At 41.2% G+C, this 25,619-nt stretch overlaps 1 long non-coding RNA gene across 1 annotated transcript in view; it reads left to right on the top strand.

The window, feature by feature from the left end:
• Nucleotides 1-25,619, top strand: part of LOC309564927 — a 1,622,900-nt gene that overhangs the window by 1,045,786 nt on the left and 551,495 nt on the right. The window lies entirely within an intron of this gene.

Below are 25,619 nucleotides of genomic sequence, written 5' to 3'. Positions count from 1 at the left end.
GAACATAGAACATAAAAAAAAAAAAAAAAAAAGCTTGTGTCACTATTGAGAGTCCCCTCCCCTCCTCTGAAAAATAATAAAATAAAAAAAGACTACAAAATGTGAAAAATGAGAAAAATGATTATAAAATACAGTACTGGAAAATAAAAATAAAATGCCAGTTTACCATCTGCCAGAAGCTGACAATCTGTAGATCCATCAGCGAACAGTAATGCTGGTGTGACTCTTTTGTTACTTGTTTTAGCTGTACAATGTGGAAATTTTAGCAACTGTGCTTTTTAAAATTAGTGGGGGGCAAAATACAAAATTCAGTTTAGTGCACTGTGTAGAGCAGCCTTTCTCAATGTTTTCAACACAGAGGAACCCTTGAAATAAATGTCTGGTCTCGGGAGAACCCCTGCTAAAAATTTTAAATCTACAACTCATGACACATTAGTGTTACAGTCAGTGGGAAGAATGCTCCTTACTCTTGTCATCGAAGAATTACCCCCTTACAGATAGCTAAAAGGAGTAATGGTGTCATTGGGAACTTTTCTTAAATGCAGAAATTGCCTATTGCTCAAGAAAACCCTAGCAACTTCAGGAGGAACCCTAGAGTTCCACGGAACCCTGGTTGAGAAACCCTGGTGTAGAGGTTCTCAGTTTGACTGTGATGTTAGTGTCTTAAACATCAAACTGCACAAATTATGTACAGCACAGGTACAAGCATGCGTCGACTGAGGAATAATCAAAAGTATTATTAATATTCACAACCACCACCTGAACCCTACATCATAATATAGGAACTTGGTATCCTATCCTGCCATTAGTATCTATTTTTTGCACGCAGCGAGGTCACTATAAGCCACTCACACAGGATTTATAGATATGTATATTATAATGTGATACAAATCGAATGTATGTAAGAATTAGGCCCCGTTCACACTGGGGCGACGCTACTTCCCGGGGCGACCTCACAGGTCGCGGCGCGCTGCTCGCACCGCAAACTCGGAGCGGCCGGCACGGACTTCATAACATTGAAGTCAATGCAGGTCGCTCCAGGTCGCCCCAAAGAAGCTCCGGACCCTTTTTCTAAGTCGGAGCGACTTGTGTCGCTCCTATTAGAACGGGTCCACAGCTTCTCTATGCCAGGCGACCTACGGCGACCTGTCAGGCGACCAGGTCGCCTGACAGGTCGCCCCAGTGTGAACGGGGGCTTATAGTACATGTTTTGTTATCCACTTTCTAATGTTTTCTTTTATGTTTGTTATATGCATGAACTGCAGAAATATCGGTCTTGCTCGGTCTCTCTGGCCCTGACGAAGCCTTATGCGAAACGCGTTGGCTCATTGGGACCCTCAAACCGAAAGTCATCAGAGACTTTTTGCGTCAACATCAGCTTGAAGCATGTATTACTCCCGATATAGGGAATATATTTCTGTGCTGCGTTTTTTACCCTATTGGTGAATATATGGGGGACTTTTCTTCATGTCCCTTATTTATACACATTGTTTTTACATGTATTAATAAACTGATATATTTTATATGATTGCATTTTGGTTTTCTTTCTCCCAATTGGCCTTAAAAAAACCCTACTTTTCTTTATTTTTGGTTTTGTAAGCATGCATGGACTTGCTTGCATCTCTACTGCTGCCAAGAGGGCTATTTAAACCAGAACTTTGCACAAGCTCCTTCTTAGGGGTCTTCAGTCGTTTGATCCTGAACCTGATACTCATATGATGCTAATATTGACTTGGCTTCCACCTGACCAGTTTTTCGCTTGCCCTTGTCTGCTTATGTTCACTTTCTCTCTCGGTTATTGCCCTCGGCTAGGACTACTGACCACACTTCTGCCCAGTGAAATTAATTTGTACCTCATTGCCCGCTTATTGCCTACCTCTGCTTGTCCCTGATTTTAATCCTGCCTACAACATGGTGTCTTTTCACAAGGCTGTTACTAGACCAGGCTTGGGACTTGACTCCACCTTTAACTGAACTTGGCACGTCCACAGTGCCCTGCCGGCTGTACTCTTGCTCACCTGATACCAGAGCTCCCAAGTTCTAGCCTACAGTGTCGGCACCTTCTGCATACTCTTTCTCAACTTCCATGGGTGCTCAGATGGGAACTGTATAAGAGGCCATCCTCGTCATCTTGGGCTCTGCATACAGGTACGTGACGGCTAGGTTTTCAACTTGCTGCCTGCCCAAAGTTTGTTTTTAATAATGATTATCTATGCTGTCTACGTGATGATTGCCACCAGTCCTTGCTTTTGTCTATTCTAGGGGCTTCACTGTTGTCTTACCACCTCATTTCAGTTTACTGTTTGCACATCAGTTGAAATCAGTGGGGCAAAATCAAACCCAAAAGCCACATTTTAATATTCTGCAGCTTACAGCTCTTGACTTCCGTTTGGACCTTTTCCCTTTATTGTCATCTGGTTATCCTGCAAATAACACATTTCCTTTTCCCTGGGTGGCAACACTTACTTCTCCACTGTATCTATAGAGAGGGCCATGGTTGCCACGCAGGATGGACTTCAAACACATCGTCCTCTCTTCATCTTCTTTACATGGTGGAATGGTAGGGCTAGTTGATGCTGCAAGATAAGCTTGTTTTAGCTTCCAGTTTAGCTCACAGAAAATGTCAATGATTTTGTATTTCTGGCAAGATCGAGCAGTATTTTTGGTACATTAAAAAATGTTCTTAACCACTTGACCTTCTGAAGATTTTACCCTCATCATGACCAGGCCATTTCTTGCATATAGGACACGACTCCTCACCAGTAATGAAGAATAGAAGGGCACATCCAGAAGACATTGAAAAGATGTCCAGGAGTTTTAATTGTATTAGCTTAACACTCATGGAGACTAAAGTAAGACAAGATGTATCCCAAATAGCTTCCCAGTCCTCTGCATCAAGGTCTTGTAGGTTCTGCTTCTATTTATGGCACAAAGCAGTGAGTTCTAGTGGGGTAGCTTGGATAATTCCACAATATGTGATAGATGCTGGCGGGGAAATGACAGTACTACGTAAGGTTGACTCCAGACCAGTCGCTAGAAAGGATAAGGATTTCCCTTGCAGCTGGAAGGAAAGGTTGTGTGCAACCTGTAGGTAAAAGAAGCGAAAGGAGTTTGGGATATTAAGCCACACTTGTAGGGTATGGAATAGAATAAGGTTTTTTTGGCTTGTATTATCCTGGGTTCTAACATCAAATTTAGCCCAAAGTTGTGAGTCAGGTATCTTAAAAGTTGTAGAAAATTAGGATTAGTGACTTGCCCTGGCTGGGAGAAGGGGAATATCCCCAAGTACAGGGGTTAGCTGACATTACTCTAGGGTGGATCGATGGTTCCAGACTCCACCACATTTCTCCTCCATGCAATGGAGTACCATCCCCCTAAGAGCAGATTCCACCCCCCTCCAGCAGGAATTTTTCCCTGACCGTTCTCTTTGGCTTCTAGACCCTTGCCTCACAATAACAAACTCTTCATATACCTCTCCAGACAGCAGCTCTGGGAGAAAAGAAGACCTTACCAGGCCACTCCCAAAATATGTACATCCTCCCCCAGCATGTACCACTGGCAATTAACCTTCTGATGGTTGGTTGGGAGGGACATAAATATTCATAACACAGCATTCCAGAAACTCCCTTGTCTATCACCCCAAGTGCCAGTGGCACCCAGTGGTGGAAGCCTGGAACAGCAGTAACCCTGAGCTTAGAGAATAAAAAGCTGAGTGAAAAGGTATAAATTGTCCTGAGTCATTTACTAATCAGGAGAACTAAAGTTGGCTAGTCACCTCCATTTTTTGCAGGGTGGTTAAACTCTATGGATTATTATTATTCCATAGAGTTTATGGATTATTATTATTATTACTATTATTATTATTAATATTATTATTATTACTGTTGTTAGTTGAAAGGTATATTTATGTCTGTCTGTCTATCTATCTATCTATCTATCTATCTATCTATCTATCTATCTATCTATCTATCTATCTATCTATCTATCTATCTATCTATCTATCTATCTATATTTGTATATCAGTATGTCTCTAAATCCAGAAATAACCCTGCGGAGACTTGCCATTAACACATTTATCCTTTTAAACACTCAGCTCTAACTTTCTTTTTAAACCCTTCTTCCGGTTTACTGCCTAGATGAATTGGACATCCCTGTTGGGATTTTATTGCAGCACTGCACTGTGTTAAGTGTTGGGTTTTATTATCTTTTTTAGAGAGATCAGATCATCTACTATACACGGAGATATTGTATAAATCACTCTCCACAGATGACTCGGGTACATGATGTTCCTGGCTGTACTGTACTTGTAATGATTTGGTTATGGATGGAGGGAAGACACTCTCTCCTTTTAAAATTGCACGGCAATGACTGTGTCATGGAGGTTTGCAAAGTAAATTGCTATTTGTGTTTTTCTTTGAAATCAGGGAACAAGGTGATAGGGTATTGCAGCAAAGATAACATTAATGATGGCTATTTTAACCCTCTGGTTTTAGGTACCTGTGGCACTTTCTGCAAACTATAAATAGTATACACTCACTGAGCAATTTATTTCAGGTAAGCGCCTGCATATTCGTTAAATTCTTTAAGCATGTAATCAACACAATGCATGAAACCAAACAGAAACAGGTCAGTGGCTTCAGTTAATGTTCGCATCAAACATCAAAATGCGATCTAGGTGATGTTGACCATGGCATTATGGTTGGTTTCAGAAGTTACATACATAGTTAGTCAGGTTGAAAAAAGATACAATTCCATCTGGCTCAACCAATAAAAAACAAAAAGTGCTGGTTTGAGGATTTGTTCAACTGCTGAGCTCTTTGGATGTTCACATTGCTTTTTCTAGGATGGGACAGTGACCCACTGCTAGTAGATAGAAGTCATGGCCATATTGTGCCCAATTGCTTGCCATAGGTACACTCATGACATTACCTGCCATTAGCCTCTATAGCAGGGGTCTCCAAACTTTCTAAAGTAAGGGCCAGTTTACTGTCCTTAAGACTTTAGGGGAGCCGGACTCTACCCAGTGGGAGTAAACAATGGTATCAGGGGGAGAAATAGTGCCCCATTGTTGGTATCAGTGGGAGTAGTAATGCCCCATCATTGATGTCATTGGGGGGAAAACTGCTCCATCATTGGTGTTAGTGGGAGTAAGAGTGCTCCATCATTGGTGTCAGTCGGGAGAATAATGCCTCATCGTTGGTATCAGTGGGAGTAATAGTGCCCAGTCATTAGTGTCAGTCAGATGAATAGTACCCTACTGTTGGTGTCATTTAGAGGAATAGTGCCCCTTTGTTGGTGTCAGTTGGAGGAACGGTGCCCCATCACTGATGTCACTGGGAGGAATAGTGCCCCATCATTGGTGTCAGTTGGAGGAATAATGCCCCATCACTGATTTCACTGGGAGGAATAGTGCCCCATCATTTGTGTCAGTGGGAGGAATAGAGCCCCATCGTTGGTGTCAGTGAGAGAAATAGTGCCCCATCATTGGTGTGAATGCTAGGAATGGTAGCCCATTGTTGGTTTCAGTAGGTGGAATGGTGCATCATTCTTGGTGTCAGTGGGAGGAATAATGCCCCATTGCTGATGTCAGTGGAAGTGTTAATGCCTCAAGGGTCAGATAAAGGCAAGGAAAGGGTTGCATCTGGTTTGGACACCGCTGCTCTATATCTAAAAAGAAGAGAATGTCCACACAAGAAGTATGTTTTCTGCACTTTACTGATGCTCTTGAAAGATGGCGGTAACATGTTATATCACATTGACATGTTGACGGAACTGTTTAGCACACATTGCCATACATAACAGCAAACATTCTGTGGTAGTCACTCAAATGCAGAACACCAGAATACAATTATAAGCCATCTTCCCTTTGCACCTCCTCTCTCTTCTCCTTAGGAGCACCACAATGTTAGGGCCCATGTCCCTGTAGGCTACATTTGCAGCACTCTGCTCTATTCAAGACAATACCTGAGAAAATTCCCAGCTCAACTCACCAATCAGTCTGCTTACCAAGCAAATGAATCTGTCCAACAGTAAGCGTTAAATACAGAGGCTTAGTTAGCACACATTTGCAAACGCATACATAAGCTTTAGGACCCCTTCACAGCACCCTGTATTACCAGCAAAAATCCCAATAAGTGTATATTGATTGGTGTGTGCAAACGTTATCGTGTCTACAAACTAAGGGAAAGATTTACTGTATGTCATTTTTAGGACCCTGAAGAGGAATTAATTCAGGAACATATCTTCTACTTCACTTCAGTGGCAAGGTGAAGCAGCGGCCTTGCCGCACACACTACAGTCAGTTATCCTCAGAAATTGTGCATAGTTTAAGTTGGTGTATCCCACTCATCCCTTCTCCCATCCAAGTTCTAAAAAAATAACACAAAAACCAAATCCCCTGGACTGTTCATTGTCTGAGCCAAGTCTTAAAGTAATACGCTTTACAGACTGTTGCTATGGGTAACCCAGGGGAATCCACACTCAGCAGCTCCCTAGGGGGCAGTGCTACAGATGTAATATTTGTTAAGGCTGTTTTTAGCTCTACTCTAAAATGCATCAGGTAGGAATAGATTTTTCGAAATAGAATCATTTTGAATTGATAAATAGGATGCAGGTATCAAATGTACTATTAACTCCCTTAGCGGATCGGTATCCCCGAGTCACGCTGGGGGTAGATGTGCAGAGCCTGCAGTGGGGTTCCTTACCTTCTCCTGGCAATTCAGTGATGATCTCCCATTGCTGTGATCGCCGCTGAGATCCGTCCGTCGCTCTGATGACTTCCTGGTTCCGTTCCCTGCAGCAGCAATGGTGCATGGGAGCGGAACTGGGAGGCAAATTCAAATGTTGCACCAACACAAACACATAAAAAGGAGGTGATACAATGTAATCTGAGAGGATTACACTGTATCACCTTAGTATCAGAAAAATATCAAATATTGTAAATTATAAATTATATTATTAATATATATTATATATATATATATATATATATATATATATATATATATATATATATATATATATATAATATTTATATTTTATAATATATTTATTATTAATATTAATATTAATTAATATAATATTTATATTTTATAATATATATAATATTTATAATATATATATATTATATATATTATAAATTATAAATATCCAAAAATTGTACCGCTTTTTATACATAATTCCTGACATAATCATACCGCCAGGGAGGTTAAAGTGTTTATAATTGTATATCCCTTTTTTTTTTTGATAAAGTAAGGAAGGGTTAAACTCACTGATGTCTTTTGTTTTGCTATCTTTGTACCGTAAGGGAAATTTCCATTTACTTTCAGACCCAGAGATGCAAAAGTATGTAAGAGGAAATCTCCCAAAGTGAGGGAAGTTTCCCTCTTGGACAGTTCTCCTCATTAGAGGATTTCCCCTTACCTCTTGTCCTGTGGACGACTCTAGAAGTTTGGATTTCCCCTAGCACTGATCAATGGTACAAAGAGAGCGGTAAATATATCAATGGGGGACACAGACAGCAATTAAAATTTGGTTTAACCCTTCTTCTTATTTTCCTACAGATATACTTGGCGCGGTGGCGCGGGAAGGGCGCAGCTGCATTTTATTACTTATATACCTTAACAATAGTATATATTTTATATGCGGCCCGAGAAAATTTCTCTACACTCAATGTGGCCCAGAGAGGCCAAAAGGTTGGACACCCATGATTTAAGACATATCGGAGGTACAGATCTAAATGGAATGGAAATTACAAACATGTGGCAGATAAACCAATTGTGTTCTTCTTGAGCTGTTTCTCTGGAGTTGCCCTTTAATTCTTTAAAGTATCGAGGCTGTCCCAGAATCACAGCAAGGCAATAAAGAATGTGTGATATAAAGCTTTTGAAGGACAAGACTGTGGGGGGAAAAAGGGTCATGAAAATTCCTTTTTCAAATAAAGGTGACCATGAAGCAATACATAAATTCAGCAAATTTTATGGCTGCCCACAAGAAAGTTTGGAAACAACATCAAATCACTTTTATCTAAAGGTGGAGGAGGAAGATTGGATTCTTACAGCCTGTTAGAACAACACTGAAGCATGGAGTATCAATCACTCCACAAAATTGCTGTTGCATTTGGAAGATATGATTGACTTGGGAGACCAATTAGCAAAATATATATAGGATGACCAATGTATTTATGCAATGCAAAGCTGAAATTTAATGAGCGGTTGTGAAATAAATCTAATTTTCTCCACGTGGCTTTTGTCCAGGATTTTACTATTCCATTTCTCATTTCCTTCCGTTGCTCCGTGGGCAAGGCCATGTTCGCTAAGTAGTGTTCGGCGATAAAATCTCTTACTGAGCTGTAAAACGGTTTACGGCCCTCTTTTCATACACTGGCTATAAAATGGGCTATAGTGATTTTTGTTTTAAGGTACGCTTTAGCTAAGAATGAGTTGTGGTTAAAAGGTCTCATTCTAAACCATATTTTTTCAAAGTTGAAAGATGTAGATGTCTTTTTTTTTTCACTTAGAGGAACTCTACAGTTATACATTATGTTTTATTTGCACACAAACTTTTTTTTTGAAGAGAAAAGTGATCTCATAAGGGTTCAGATATGCTGTAGAGATGGAAAATTGGAACCAGTCATCTACTTGCCAGCTACATTTGGACTAGTTAATGGGTCTTTTGGATATATTATCACTACATTTCCATATCACCCATTGTTCTTTTCACCTGCTCATCTTATATACGGATATTAGAGATTAGAGATAGGTTTACCATTAGGCACAATATAAATTGTACTCTTTTTTTTTTGTTGTACCTTTTAGGAAAGTGTAGTTTGGCCTCCCTGCACAGGTGGCGATAGCAGCCCCACCATGCATGGGAGAGTGAAGTAGAGGAGGAAATCATGTTCCTCTTAGGCTACCATAAGGGCCATCACGTGAGTGGCTGCCTGATTGGGTGCTGCTGCCTTGGATGACCCAATGACCATCTTTAGTGAGGGCAGTGCTGATACAGTTGGTGCACATTTTGCATGTGGATAGGACAGAGACAGTAACCTGCTGGTCAGGTTGTGTAGCACCCTCCTAGGTAGGTGCTAGAGAGAGAGTATAGGTTTGAGCTCTGTCTACTTACAAGGGGGTCTGCAGGTAAATCTATATTGCTTTCTGCCTACCAGAGAGCAGGATCTGTTAGTGAGGTTTGGTCATTGTGCTCAGTATGCGATTCATTCTGTCTAGAGAGTGTTTCACACTGGTCCAATAGGGAGGCATGTTGGACAGTGTAGGGAAACCTGGCGAATGGGTGCATATGCTTTGGATACAGTCCTAGTGATTGGCAGAGGGCAGGAGCACATGTAATGCATGGTTCTTTGGCTGGAGAGCGGAGTCCCGGAGGGAGGGGGCAGTTGCATAATATCATTTTTTATGTTTTACAAAACAAATAGGTTATACTGTATATTGTGTTTTTTTTTGCATTAAGTTTCATTGAAGTGCATTTTATCCCCAAAAAACGAATTATGTTTGAAAAATTGCTGCGCAAATACCATGTGACATAACAATTTGCAACAATCGCCATTTTATTCTCTAGGGTCTCTGCTAAAAAAACATATATAATGTTAGGGGTTTTGAGCAGTGGCAGCTGGTGCTCCATCGGTCGGGGGGTGTAAGACGGACCTGAACCCCCCCCCCGTCATTTCAGAGTCCAGTCCACACCCTGTCCCCCTCCCCCCTGGCGCCAGTTCACTTAACTTGTTCCTCCGGACTGACAGGCGGCGACGGCTTCCCCCTCAGTCTCTTGCATGTCCCCTCTCAGCGGCCATCTCCTTCCTCCTCCGCCACTCCAGAGTCCAGTCCACACCCTGTCCCCCTCCCCCCCAGTGCCAGTTCATTTACCTTGTTCCTCCGGACTGACAGGCGGCAACGGCTTCCCCCTCAGTCTCTTCCATGTCCCCTCTCGGCGGCCGTCTCCTTCCTCCTCCTCTTCCGCCACTCCAGAGTCCAGTCTTCAACATGTCCCCCTCCCCCCGGTGCCAGTTCACTTACCTTGTTCCTCTGGACTGACAGACACCAACGTCTTCCCCCTCAGTCTCTTACATGTCCCCTCTCGGCGGCCGTCTCCTTCCTCCTCCTCCTCCGCCAATAGGATGCTTTCTCCTTTGGCCAATTGGGAAACAGGTCTCAGGACCCACTTCCTGATTGGCTGAAAAAAGAATAAGTGTGGCAATAGCAAATATTCATTCATTATTGTCACACAACTGTGTGGGCTCAGGGCGCAGTGCTCTGTGCCCCGAGCCCACCCCTTTTTTGAAGCCTATTAGAGCCTCTGGCTCTAATCACGTGCTTCAAAAAAAAAAAAAAAAAAGCTCATTGGAATCATGCGTCCAGCGCTCTGCGTGTAGATTAGGGGGCCGAACGCATGCACCCCGAGCCCATCCTTTTTTGAAGCCTATTAGAGCCTCTGGCTCTAATCACATGCTTCAAAAAAAACCTCATTGGAATCCATGCATCCAGCGCCCTGCATGTAGATTAGGGGGCCGGACGCATGCACCCCAAGCCCACCCTTTTTTGAAGCCTATTAGAGCCTCTGGCTCTAATCACATGCTTCAAAAAAAAAAGAAAAAAACCTCATTGGAATCCATGCATCCAGCGCTCTGCATGTAGATTAGGGGACCGGATGCATGGATGGGGGGCAGTGCCCCTAATGGACGGGCCACCACTTGTTCTGAGTAATGTTATAGCAAAAAAATACTGATATTTAAATGTAAGAGAGACATTTTAGAATTAGCCCGGGTGGGAACTGGTTAACGAGATCCAAGTGCTGAGAAATATTTTTCATGAATAATTACCACAAATGTGTTTTCTATCTCATACATACCATACATGCTGAACATCCCTGATGCCTTCAAGATTGAGCACAGCTTGGCATGGATCTGTACAATTACCTTTGACCAAATAGAGAGTTTCATTGGGAAAAGTGGTACTTACAGGAGCCATAACATCTCACAGTAAAGTAGCTGGAGGCTGAAAGCCAGCAAGCAGCACTGGGAAATAGAGCAACGGAAGCTTTTGTGATTGTAGGTTTCCAAAGACAAAACGCAGTGGTTTCGCTTTTTTTCTGTCGACAAACGCCAGTTGGGAAATGGGCAGAATAGACAATAAAGAAAACAAAACTAGACAAAGAACCAAAGTAGAAGTCCAACTGCTGGAAAGAATAGAGCTCAATGGTCCAAAGATCTCCTAGGGGACAATTAGTAAGTAGGTGGCAGCACAAAGAAAAAAAAAAAATGTTGCACAATCGTACATTATTCCTCGACAAATGAGTTATTACGCACATTTAATCCCATACATTACCTATTCTGTCTGTTTGCATAATCCATTAACATTCTTTTATGAAGATTCAATGAGTTTTAATTGGCAACAGGATGTATTCCAACCGGCTCATGCTGACTATTTTGTTTATTGGCGGTCAGGTAGTTATTGTTTAACAAAGACAGACAATCGGCTCTACTTGCCCTAGGTGGGCAAACCGGGATAAATAATGACTGCTTGCATTTCCTGTTTATAAAATGAATGCATTAAGCAAAGTGATTTATCCTGGAAACAACTTATGTAATTATGTAAGAAATGATTTGTAAAATACGTTGGTCATTAATGACTAATTACCAGTTCACCTTACTTGGTACAAATCCATGAAAACTAGATTTTTTTTTTTCTCTTATGCAAGCTCCAAGACCTCCAGGCTCACAAATAATAAAGCTGAACTCTAGAAAGATATAAACGCGATGTAGCTCTGTAACCTTTAATACATCATTAAAGTGAAATTAAACCTCTGAAATTAAAAATGAACAAAGGATATTCTTCTATATTGTGTACTTGCCTCAATTCTAATGTGATTTTTGGCTGCTTTCTCTTTCCTCTGCAGTCAATTCTGACAGTTTTTTGCTGACACCAGGCAATGCTGGGCAGGGCTTCCGTTAGAAATCATGGGGCCCCGTAGTACACCCTACCTGGCTGCCCCCCCGAATATATCAAGACAGTATTTTTTAACTAAAAATACACAAATCATTATTAGCGGACACAAACATAACGGCGAACTTGCGTGAATTAGCTCTTTTTAATTGTTATTACATTAAAAAGAATTATAATTTATTTAAAAAATGTTACAAAACCTTTACAATTATTTTATTTTACAATTCTTTTAAATAAATTTATTACAATTAATTGTTATTTTTTTTTTTTCTTACAATCTGTTATTTTTCTTCAGGACAGGGAAGCCTGCAGCGCTGCGGGGGGGGGGGGGGGCTTTACAGTGAAAGGGGGGCACACAGGGAGAGGGGGTATCAGAAGCAGGCAGGACAGGGAGGAGGATAGATGTCGGAGAAGTAATTACGGGAATGATACCCTGTGTCTGTGTCACTCCCTGCAGTAGTTGAAAGCTGGCAGGAGTGGAAGAAACTGGCTTTCAGCTGCTGAAGAGAGCCGCACAGGGCTTCCTTCTGTAATTGCCCCTCTGCCCAACCGCACCGATTCCCCATACTGTTGGGGCCCCCCTGTGTGCCCAGGCTCCCTACAGGAGGACTGGTGGTCCCCCCCCCTATCAGCGGCCCTGATCCTGGGAGATGACATTGCCCCCCTTCGGCACACAGCAGGTGATTGACAGACTCAGCTTCATTACATACCAAATAGTGACCGGGCTAGTAACAACCTGCTATGATTCAGTCCATTGGATCTAGTATGGATGCACACAGTCCTGTCACATACACTATATTGCCAAAAGTATTGGAACGCCTGCCTTTACAGCACATGAACTTTAACCTCCCTTGGCTCGGGGTTAACTTTCAGTACCAAAAGCGGTAACCCCCGAGCCACACTCGGGATTACCCCAGAATGTTACTCACCTTCCCAGCGATTCCCCCGCCGTCCTCATAGTCTCTCCCCGCTCTGTGCATGGCCGATTGCCGGCACTTGCCTTCCGGTTCCCTTCCCTGCGAGCGTTGTGACGTAGGGGGGTGGAACCAGCGGCAAATTCAAAAGTGTAAATACACCAAATGATATGATACAAAGCTGTGATCCTAACGGATTACACTGTATCATCCCATTTCACCACAGGATATTACCTGGTGACTTTTCCAGTGCCCTGCCGGTGCTTTTCCAGTTCTTTGTGCCTGTGCAGTGTAGGAGGAATCCTACTGCAAGGGTAGTTTCAAATCTCCCCCAGAGTTTAACTTTAATTTTTTGGGTTAGATGCACTTTAAGTAAACTCTGTGACTTTGTCCAGAATGGGCTGCCAATCAGCCTAATCTACCCCCAACTTCTTAACACAACTAAATTACTCATCTGGCCTATTTTAGAACATCATGCTAGTCAGGGCTTCCTTTTCACAACATTTACTTTTGTTTCTTAACCGGTTGCCGACCGCCGCAAGTACATATACTGCGGCGGTCAGCCCCGGCCAGGCAAAGTGACGTATATATACGTCACTAGCCTGTCAGTTGCTTGTGAGCCAATAGCGGGCGAGCTCGCACCTGCGGAGGTGCGTGCCCGCCCCGGCTCGTTCCCTGGGAAGTCCGTGCATCTTCCGTGAAGGGAGAAAGGCAGGCGGCTGATGTAAACAAGCCGCCTGTCATTCTCCCCTGTGTAGGAATGGTGATCATACGGTTCTACTATGTAGGACCGTTGATCACTGTTCCTACACTAGTAGCCATGTCCAATCACAGTAAGAAGCACGCCCCTAGGGACACACTTAACCCCTCCTTCCCCAATAAAGTTAACCCCGTCCCTGCCAGTGTCATTTTGCAGTAACAGTGCATATGTATAGCACTGATTACTGCAGTAATGTCACTGGTAACCCCAAAAGTGTCAAAAATGTCAGTCAAGGGTCCGATCTGTCCGCCGCAATGTCGCAGTACCGCAAAAAAATCACAGATCGCCGCCACTACGCGTTAAAAAAAAAAACACCATAAATCTTTCCCTTAGTTAGTAAACGCAATAACTTTTGCGCAAACCAATCAAAATACGCTTTTTGCGATTTTTTTTACCAAACATATGTAGCAGAAAACAAATTGGCCAAAAATGTTAAAAAATTTTGATTTTTACATTTTTTTGGGGGAATTTCATATACAAAAATGTGAAAAATATTGTTATTTTTGCAAAATTGACAATCTTTTTTTGTTTATAGCGCATGATCAAAAAATCGCACAGGTGATCAAATACCACCAAAAGAAAGCTCTGTTTGTGGGAAAAAAAGGACGTCGCATTCGTTTAGGTACAGCGTCGCACGACCGCGCAATTGTCCGTTAAAGTCACGCAGTGCCGAATCGCAAAAAAGGCCCTGGTCAGGTAAAATCTTCCGGGGCTTAAGTAGTTAATGTTTAGTAATTTTATCTTTACACCTAAGGCATCTTGTTCAACGTATTCAGCCGCCTGGGCAGCATGGAGGAGCTGTTGCTTGCTCCTTTTCTTATCTCGACTTTCTGTGCACAAAAATAACAGCTTGAATTTTAATGTCCCCTACCAAACTCGGACCCATCACTCAATGCCTAGACTTTCAGGAAAAATCACATTTGTAATATTATAGCAGAATAAAAAAATCTAATGTGGTGATTTCTGACCTTGCTCAGCTTTTGATGAGGTTTGTTTGTAAGCTGAGATCTATAAGTGATTGTGAGTGAAATAGATACTATAAATCCAGACATAAGGTACCAGAGAGTCCATGAATAAAGCTGAGGAGAGATTTACGGTCTATTTCACTGCAGATATCTTTACTGTTTCCTGGCAAGAATGTCTACAATGCACAGTGATGTACAGCAGTCTCGAAGGGCAGAATTGATTTCGGCACTGGCAAGTCACCGTAGCCAACAGCACAATGATTTTCCCCCTTAAAAGGTAATTTCATCCAAAATGAATATGAGTTTTTTGGGTGGCTGTTAACTGGATGAGTTTTGCCCACGTCCTACTGGTGATACTGGAGTTCCCAGCTCCACACTCCTGCTGCTATTATTACAAAGGGGGTCATCTAATTAGGTCTTCCTGTTTTACTTTCAATAATTTAAGGTAGAACTACAGACACATGATCCTGCACACTATCCCCTCCCCCAAAGCCCCCCCCCCACCCCAAAAAAAAAAAACACATTATTGTAACTAAAACACCTTATACTCCCTTTTTTTCTTTAGTCGTCTGGTCATTCCTTTGACATCATTGGTCCTTCTGTGGTGATGATGGGGGTAGTTCTTCCCAAAAGGGTAATGATGTATAAGCTCTTCTCAGTCTGGGAGTACTGTGATTCCAAGCTGAATGATGACGTACCCTCATAGGAGGTGTGTCATTGACACCTTATACTTACCTTTATCCCTGCAGTCTAGTCAATCCAGGGACATCATTGGTTCTTCAACTTCTTCATAGGTGATAACAGGGCAGCAGTCCTTCCTCCTGGACTAATAACATTTGAGCTCTGCTCAATCCAGAAGTACTGTAAGCCCAAGTTCTGTGATGAAGTATCCTCATGGTGCGTGTCATTGACATTTTATGCTTACGTTTTCCCTGCAGTCTTCTGGTTAGTCCAGTGATGTCATGGGTTCTTCCTTTCCATTCTAAGTGATGCAAGGGGAGCAGGTCTTCCTCCTCGACTAATGATGTGTGAGTATTATGAGCCCAAGATGCGTAATGATGTCTCTGCAGGGGATTTGCCAATGACACCTTATTCTTACCTTTAAATGGAGTAGGGGGGGGGGTGGGTCTAGACTGAGGGAGAGGGGTCATCTAAACTTAGGGAGGGGGTCTGTACTTAGTGCAGGGGGTCTGTACTTAGCGGTGGAGGGGGGTTTGTAATGAGGGAGGGGGGTCTATACTGAGGGAGGGTTGTCTATACTGAGGGGGGACTATACTTGGTGGAAAGGGGGTGTCTCTACTGAGGGGGGAGTCTATACTTAGTGGAGAGGGGGTTCTATACTGAGGGAGGGGGGTGGTCTATACTTAGTGGAGAGGGGGTTCTATACTGAGGGAGGGGGGTGGTCTATACTTAGTGGAGAGGGGGGTCTGTACTGAGGGAGGGGGGTCTATTCTTAGTGGAAAGGGGGGTCTGTACTGAGGCGGGACTATACTTGATGAAGGGGGCATGACATCATGTTTTACTGCACCAGGTGACACCAACCCTAGTGATGCCACTGGTCACATGCTACCAGGTGGGAGCACATCTGGTGGAGGGGGAGCATGGTTATTATTGGATTTAAAGCACTGCATGGGGATGTAAAAAGAAGATATATGCATGAAGAAAAAACACTAGTAATGTTTGGAAGATAAGCACTATTATTATTTGGATTGCACTATATTGCTGAGGACTTTTACTATTTTTTTTTGTATTGCAGGTATGAAAAAGGAATGTTTTTGTGGTTCAATTTATTTATTATTGATTGTGAGATTGGCACATGAATTTAGGTGATATAGGCACAAAATGGTTTAAAATGTATGACGTACATGCTATACTAGATAAATCAATTAAAACATTATTAGGAATGTGTTAGGTGCTAGCAGATAACTATAGTAGGGATAATCGAACGGTTCGGGTCCACCATCGGTTCGGCCCGAACACTGGGTGCTCAAGGTTCGGCCGAATTTAGAACTTTTTGCCCAAAAAGTTCGGAATTCGGCAACCAGAACCGACCAAAATGCAATGCTTCAGGAAATGGGCTTTAAAAGCCCGTGATTGGACCAGAACCATTAGCAAAAGCCAATTGAGGGGGCAGGAGAATGCTAGGAATGTGATTGGAGTGACTAGGGGGTCCCTAGACCAATCATTAGTGAATACGCCCCCCAGTATATAAGATCGCCCCCGCCATATTCCTAGCATTGTTATACTGGACATGGAAGAGAGTGGAAGCAGTTCTGTTCATTTTACTTTAAAAGTGTCATTTAGCTATTTATTAGTGTCAGGAAAGGGATATCTAGTGTAGTTAGAGTGCTCCTTTACACTTAAGTTAGCTTCAAAAATTTAGTTTCTGTAGGGAAAGTTTTAAGTGTCAGGGGACCGTAGTGTAGTGTAGGGTTAACTGGCAGTGACTGCTATGGCAGGATGACCAAACCCTTCCATATCAGGGTGACCGCTATAGAGAAATGATCATTTCTCTGAATTGCTTCGGCACACCCATATGGCTTCTCACCAGCCAAGCATTTTTATGCTGCAGGGGCTGCCACTGCCAGTGCTTTTTTGAGGACATGTTTGATGTCAGACATGACATCTGAACATGTGTATAGGGGGTATATATACACATATATGTCTGTATATATACCCCTAGACATATATAGGTGTGATAGTAGCAGAAATAAATGCTTGCGCTAATGAAATCATTTACAGTAATATATTTCTGCTACTATCACACCTGTATATGGCTAGGTGTCTATATACATATAATTATGTGTGTATATATACCACTATACACAAGTTCAGATGTTTTGCCTGCCTCAAAAGAACCCCAAAAAAATGCCAAAAAAACGCTAGCGTCAAAAAAAAAAAAAATGCCCAGGTGTGTTTTTGCTGGCATTTTTTGGGGGGTTTTGGAGGCAGGCAAAACATCTGAACTTGTGTATAGTGGTGTATATACACACATCCATATATTTATATACACACCTAGACATATATAGGTGTGATAGTAGCAGAAATATATGCTTGCACTAATAAAATCATTTACAGTAATATATTTCTGCTACTATCACACCTATATATGTCTAGGTGTGTATATAAATATATGGATGTGTGTATATACACCACTATACACAAGTTCAGATGTTTTGCCTGCCTCAAAAGAACCCCAAAAAATGCCAAAAAAAAACGCTAGCTTCAAAAAAAAATGCCCAGGTGTGTTTTTGCTGGCATTTTTTGGGGGGTTTTGGAGGCAGGCAAAACATCTGAACTTGTGCACAGTACCACTATACACAAGTTCAGATGTTTTTCCTGACTGCAAAGAACCCAAAAAAATGCCTGCTTTGAAACCGGCAAGGTGTGAAAACCGAGGAGAGAAGCCAACCCCCTGAGCTGAAAGTTTTCTAATACATACAATCCTTTTTTTTTCTGGTTCTGGACATGCTACAGAGCTGAAACTTCACAGGTACACCTTTTAGACCCCCCAGACACAAAATCACACAAAAAAAGTTCTTAAAAATTGTCATTTTTGATAAAAAAGCCAATTATTGAAAAAATAAAAAAAAAGAGAGATTTTTTGATTTTTACTTTAGATTTCAGATCTGGGGGCTCTAAAAAGTGTACATGTGAAGTTTCAGCTCTGTAGCATGTCCAGAACCATAAAAAAAGATTGTTTTAATTAGAAAACTTTCAGCTCAGGGGTTTGGCTTCTCTCCTCGGTTTTCACACCTTGCCGGTTTCAAAGCAGGCATTTTTTTGGGTTCTTTGCAGTCAGGCAAAACATCTGAACTTGTGTATAGTGGTATATATACACACATAATTATATGTATATAGACACCTAGCCATATATAGGTGTGATAGTAGCAGAAATATATTAGTGTAAATTATTTCATTAGCGCAAGCATATATTTCTGCTACTATCACACCTATATATGTCTAGGTGTGTATATAAATATATGGATGTGTGTATATACACCACTATACACAAGTTCAGATGTTTTGCCTGCCTCAAAAGAACCCCAAAAAATGCCAAAAAAAACGCTAGCGTCAAAAAAAAAAAAAATGCCCAGGTGTGTTTTTGCTGGCATTTTTTGGGGGGTTTTGGAGGCAGGCAAAACATCAGAACTTGTGCACAGTACCACTATACACAAGTTCAGATGTTTTTCCTGACTGCAAAGAACCCAAAAAAATGCCTTCTATTAAACCGGCAAGGTGTTACAGCAGCGAAGCCAACCCCCTGAGCTGAAAGTTTTCTAATACAAACAATCTTTTTTTTATGGTTCTGGACATGCTACAGAGCTGAAACTTCACATGTACATTTTTTAGACCCCCCAGATACTAAATCCAAAGTAAAAATTAAAAAATCTCTTTTTTTTTTAATTTTTTCAATAATTGGCTTTTTTATCAAAAATGACAATTTTTAAGAACTTTTTTTGTGTGATTTTGTGTCTGGGGGGTCTAAAAGGTGTACCTGTGAAGTTTCAGCTCTGTAGCATGTCCAGAACCAGAAAAAAATAGGATTGTATGTATTAGAAAACTTTCAGCTCAGGGGGTTAGCTTCTCTCCTCGGTTTTCACACCTTGCCGGTTGCAAAGCAGGCATTTTTTTGGGTTCTTTGCAGTCAGGAAAAACATCTGAACTTGTGTATAGTGGTACTGTGCACAAGTTCAGATGTTTTGCCTGCCTCCAAAACCCCCCAAAAAATGCCAGCAAAAACACACCTGGGCATTTTTTTTTTTTTACGCTAGTGTTTTTTTTGGCATTTTTTGGGGTTCTTTTGAGGCAGGCAAAACATCTGAACTTGTGTATAGTGGTGTATATACACACATCCATATATTTATATACACACCTAGACATATATAGGTGTGATAGTAGCAGAAATATATTATTGTAAATGATTTCATTAGCGCAAGCATATATTTCTGCTACTATCACACCTATATATGTCTAGGTGTGTATATAAATATATGGATGTGTGTATATACACCACTATACACAAGTTCAGATGTTTTGCCTGCCTCAAAAGAACCCCAAAAAATGCCAAAAAAAACGCTAGCTTCAAAAAAAAAAATGCCCAGGTGTGTTTTTGCTGGCATTTTTTGGGGGGTTTTGGAGGCAGGCAAAACATCTGAACTTGTGCACAGTACCACTATACACAAGTTCAGATGTTTTTCCTGACTGCAAAGAACCCAAAAAAATGCCTGCTTTGAAACCGGCAAGGTGTGAAAACCGAGGAGAGAAGCCAACCCCCTGAACTGAAAGTTTTCTAATACATACAATCCTTTTTTTTTCTGGTTCTGGACATGCTACAGAGCTGAAACTTCACAGGTGTGTTTTTGCTGGCATTTTTTGGGGGTTTTGGAGGCAGGCAAAACATCTGAACTTGTGTATAGTGGTGTATATACACACATCCATATATTTATATACACACCTAGACATATATAGGTGTGATAGTAGCAGAAATATATGCTTGCACTAATAAAATCATTTACAGTAATATATTTCTGCTACTATCACACCTATATATGTCTAGGTGTGTATATAAATATATGGATGTGTGTATATACACCACTATACACAAGTTCAGATGTTTTGCCTGCCTCAAAAGAACCCCAAAAAATGCCAAAAAAAACGCTAGCTTCAAAAAATAAATGCCCAGGTGTGTTTTTGCTGGCATTTTTTGGGGGGTTTTGGAGGCAGGCAAAACATCTGAACTTGTGCACAGTACCACTATACACAAGTTCAGATGTTTTTCCTGACTGCAAAGAACCCAAAAAAAATGCCTTCTATTAAACCGGCAAGGTGTTACAGCAGCGAAGCCAACCTCCTGTGCTGAAAGTTTTCTAATACAAACAATCTTTTTTTTATGGTTCTGGACATGCTACAGAGCTGAAACTTCACATGTACACTTTTTAGACCCCCCAGATACTAAATCCAAAGTAAAAATCAAAAAATCTCTTTTTTTTAATTTTTTTTTAATTTTTCAATAATTGGCTTTTTTTTAATCAAAAATGACAATTTTTAAGAACTTTTTTGTGTGATTTTGTGTCTGGGGGGGTCTAAAAGGTGTACCTGTGAAGTTTCAGCTCTGTAGCATGTCCAGAACCAGAAAAAAAGATCATATAGTTGTTAAAGGAGGGTCCCACTTCCCTGTTCTACTGAAAATGTATCTTTTTTTTTTTTCATGGTTCTGGACATGCTACAGAGCTGAAACTTCACATGCACGTCTTTTAGACCCCCCAGATACTAAATCCAAAGTCAAAATCAAAAAATCTCTCTTTTTTTAAATTTTTTTTCAATAATTGGCTTTTTTATCAAAAATGACAATTTTTAAGAACTTTTGTGTGATCAATAGTTAATGGGGCATGACCCAGAACCCTAGGCACTTTTTAGGGGCATTTATTGGGTTTTAGGGCTTAAAAATGGTGTTTTTTGATTACCGAAGTTCGGGTCCCATTGATTTCAATGGGGTTCTGAAATCCGGGCCGAACTTTCGGGAAGTTCGGATGTTCTGGCCGAACCGAACTTTTCAAAAGTTCGATCATCCTTACTCACAAGGTGTTGCATACATTGTTCCTATGTAAAGTGTGTATATATATATATATATATATATATATATATATATACTGCATTGCGAAGGTATTCGAACCCCCTTGAACTTTTTGACCTTTTGCCACATTTCAGGCTTCAAACATAAAGATTTAAAACTGTAATTTTTTTGTGAAGAATCAACAACAAGTGGGACACAATCATAAAGTGGAACGAAATTTATTGGATATTTCAAACTTTGTTAACAAATAATAAAACTGAAAAATTGGACGTGCAAAATTATTCAGCCCCTTTACTTTCAGTGCAGCAAACTCTCTCCAGAAGTTCAGTGAGGATCTCTGAATGATCCAATGTTGACCTAAATGACTAATGATGATAAATAGAATCCACCTGTGTTTAATCAAGTCTCTGTATAAATGCACCTGCACTGTGATAGTCTCAGAGGTCCGTTCAAAGCGCAGAGAGCATCATGAAGAACAAGGAACACACCAGGCAGGTCCGTGATACTGTTGTGGAGAAGATTAAAGCAGGATTTGGATACAAAAAGATTTCCCAAGCTTTAAACATCCCAAGGAGCACTGTGCAAGCAATAATATTGAAATGGAAGGAGTATCAGACCACTGCAAATCTACGAAGACCTGGCTGTCCCTCTAAAATTTCAGCTCATACAAGAAGACTGATCAGAGATGCAGCCAATAGGCCCATGATCACTCTGGATGAACTGCAGAGATCTACAGCTGAGGTGGGAGACTCTGTCCATAGGACAACAATCAGTCGTATACTGCACAAATCTGGCCTTTAAGGAAGAATGGCAAGAAGAAAGCCATTTCTTAAAGATATCCATAAAAAGTGTAGTTTAAAGTTTGCCACAAGCCACCTGGGAGACACACCAAACATGTGGAAGAAGGTGCTCTGGTCAGATGAAACCAAAATCAAACTTTTTGACAACAATGCAAAACGTTATGTTTGGCGTAAAAGCAACACAGCTCATCACCCTGAACACACCATCCCCACTGTCAAACATGGTGGTGGCAGCATCATGGTTTGGGCCTGCTTTTCTTCAGCAGGGACAGGGAAGATAGTTAAAATTGATGGGAAGATGGATGGAGCCAAATACAGGACAATTCTGGAAGAAAACCTGATGGAGTCTGCAAAAGACCCGAGACTGGGACGGAGATTTGTCTTCCAACAAGACAATGATCCAAAACATAAAGCAAAATCTACAATGGAATGGTTCACAAATAAACATATCCTGGTGTTTGAATGGCCAAGTCAAAGTCCAGACCTGAATCCAATCGAGAATCTGTGGAAAGAACTGAAAACTGCTGTTCACAAACGCTCTCCATCCCACCCCACTGAGCTCGAGCTGTTTTGCAAGGAGGAATGGGCAAAAATGTCTCTCGATGTGCAAAACTGATAGAGACATACCCCAAGCGACTTACAGCTGTAATCACAGCAAAAGTTGGCGCTACAAAGTATTAACTTAAGGGGGCTGAATAATTTTGCATGCCCAATTTTTCAGTTTTTTTATTTGTTAAAAAAGTTTGAAATATCCAATAAATTTCATTCCACTTCATGATTGTGTTCCACTTGTTGTTGATTCTTCACAAAAAATTACAGTTTTATATCTTTATGTTTGAAGCCAGAAATGTGGCAAAAGGTCGAAAAGTTCAAGGGGGCCGAATACTTTCACAAGGCACTATATATATATATATATATATATATATATATATATATATATATATATATATATATGTATAAGTGCACAAATCTGCTATATACTTATCAAGAATCCACTTTCTGCTTAGTAGAACTGCACAATGCTTATACCCTTGAGTGAACAAAGCTAAATTCTGTCCCTGATTTGACAAAGCAGTATGACACCATTATGTATCTTCGAACTGAATGAAAAGTTAATGTTTGACTGAGCTTGTATATCCTTCTTCTACCTGTGTCACACAACGCACATGTATATATAGAGTTCTAACAATATTTCTTCTTTCCCATACCAATGGATACGCTTCCGGCTTCCAGTTCCAGGTCATTTCAGCATTGAAAAGCTTACAGTATAATGAAGCAAAGATTCTGACTTGTTGCTGTGGGCAGCAATATGTGTATTGGCCTCCAAGTTGAGCATGTTAAACCTTATACGGGAATCCTATTCAGACTGGCTGTGGATTAAGGCATTGGTGGAGCAAGTGGAAAGTAAGTATAAGTAGATCTAAACCCAAATCAGACAGAATTTAGTTTGCTAAAGCACTATGTATCATTAACAAGTATTCTGTTTTGATTTTTTCCATAAAATACTGTTTTCACAATGCTTTTTTATCTTTATCTTAGTGCTGCTGATTAGAGATGTTCTAACTTCTAAGAATTCTGATCAGTTGTGGTTTGGCAGAACATTTAAAACATTTGCATACCTCTGAAGTTTGAAGACTTAGAATCGAAAAGGTGTGTGTTACAGAGCAGCAGATGATGAAAAACTGTGCAAAGTGGCAGCCTCATGATCAGGGCTGTAGATAAGGGGGTACCACCAGTTCTCCTGTATGGGGACTGGGCCAGCAGGGGGGCCCAGGCAGCAGAGTGAATCAAATGTGGGCAGGGAGGGTAATCAATGCAGCAAGGGGGCAATTACTGGAACCAATATCCTGTATGGTTCTCTCTGCAGCAGCTGAAAGCTGGCTTCTTTTCCTGTCACTCCCGTTGGTTTTCAGCTGCTGCACAAAGAGCCATACATACAGTAGTTACATAGTAGTTGAGGTTGAATAAAGACAATAGTCCATCCAGTTCAACCTGTGTAGGTGTGTGTAGCCGTAATCATTTCTCATACCCCTGAATGTTTTGATCTTGGAGATGTATGTCCAAGAGTATTTTAAACGTAGCCATACTCCCCGCAGTTACTACCATTTGTGGCAGAGAATGCCACTGTCTTGTAGCCCTTACTGTAAATAACCCCCTGTGTAGCCTGAGGTTAAAACACTTCTCTTCTAATTGCATTGTATGACCTCGTGTCCTCATGCATTCCTTGCGATTGAATAGTTTTTTTCCTATGTTGAGATCACCGTTGAGGTATTTGTAAATTGCTATCATGTCCCCTCTCAGGCGTCTCTTCTCCAGGGAGGATAAATCAAGCCCTTGTAAGTGCTCTTCATAATTATGGTCCTCCAATCCCCTAATTAGTTTAGTTGCCCTTCTCTGGACTCTCTCTAGCTAGAACACATCCCTTCTGAGGATTACCCGACCAGAACTGGACAGAATACTCCAGATGTGGTCGGACCAGAGTTTTATAAAGTGGTAGGATTATAGTCTTATCTCTGGAATATATCCCCTTCCTTATGCATGCTAATATTCTGCCGGCTTTGGCAGCTGCAGCTTGACATTGCATGCTGTTGCTGAGCCTATCTTCCACTAAGACTCCCAAATCTTTCTCCATTTTTGATTCCCCCATACAAAGCATTGGTTCCAGTAGTCCCCTCCCCCCAATCACACTGATCACCCTCCCTGTGCACCCCCCTGTTACCGCGGCTCCCCTGTGTGCCCCTACCCCCACAGAGCTGCTGGCTTCCCTCCTCGTCTTCCAACCGGCAGCTGCAAGCATGCAATAGGATCCTTCAAGATTAGGAGTGGGGAAAGGGTTAGGAAATAATGCCTTTTTCTCCAGCACCTTCCTTTCCTGAATGAACACAATGAGTAATCAGTAACAAACACTCAATGTGTTCATTCACTCTGGAAACATTTGGTACTTCCCTGGGTGCTTTAAGACATCCCATGCCATCTGCAACCAACGCTGAGTTTTTAGTACAGAAATATCAGTCTATTCTACTTACCTGTTGAATAGTGGACTATTAATGGTAAAGCTTAGTAAACTCAAATTTCAAGCATGACCTACATGTGAGCTTCAAGTTATACCAGTTACCATTTTTGAGCCTGGGTTAATAGAATAAGAGACAGGGGGCATGTGGGCAACTAATCTGTAGCAAATAGGTACTGGAAACCAACTACCAACACATTCCACAACGAGCAGCCTATATGGGTCTTCAAAAAGGACAGGTTCTCCAAGGAAAATGACAGTAGAAGGTGGCTCAGAGCAAGAACAGGGGTTGAAGGCCTGTAAGGTCAACTATTGATGTTAGAATAAAGAGATTATGAGTCAGTAAAAGGATTCTTCAGTTAAAGGCACCTTGGGGGGCGCTCTCTGAGTTAACACGGCTTCGCAAAAGTCACTGTAAAGTATAGTTTACAATTAGAGAACCACTGTAACATTTCTTGTAGTTACATTTCCCATGAAGCCTTCACTTGGCAGAATTATGCTATCCAATATTGAGCAAATATTTTTAAGTAATGATTTTTTTTTTTTTTAAATCACGGATTTTCGCTCTTAATAATTCATCTCCTACTGCATGAAAAAATCAAAACGCAGCATTCATCTATAAATCATCCCTCTCAG

This window comes from Pelophylax lessonae (assembly GCF_965119305.1).
Source record: "Pelophylax lessonae genome assembly, chromosome: 10".
Taxonomy (NCBI): domain Eukaryota; kingdom Metazoa; phylum Chordata; class Amphibia; order Anura; family Ranidae; genus Pelophylax; species Pelophylax lessonae.
Note: the sequence above shows the minus strand (reverse complement) of the source record. Positions and strands in the feature narration are given on the sequence as shown.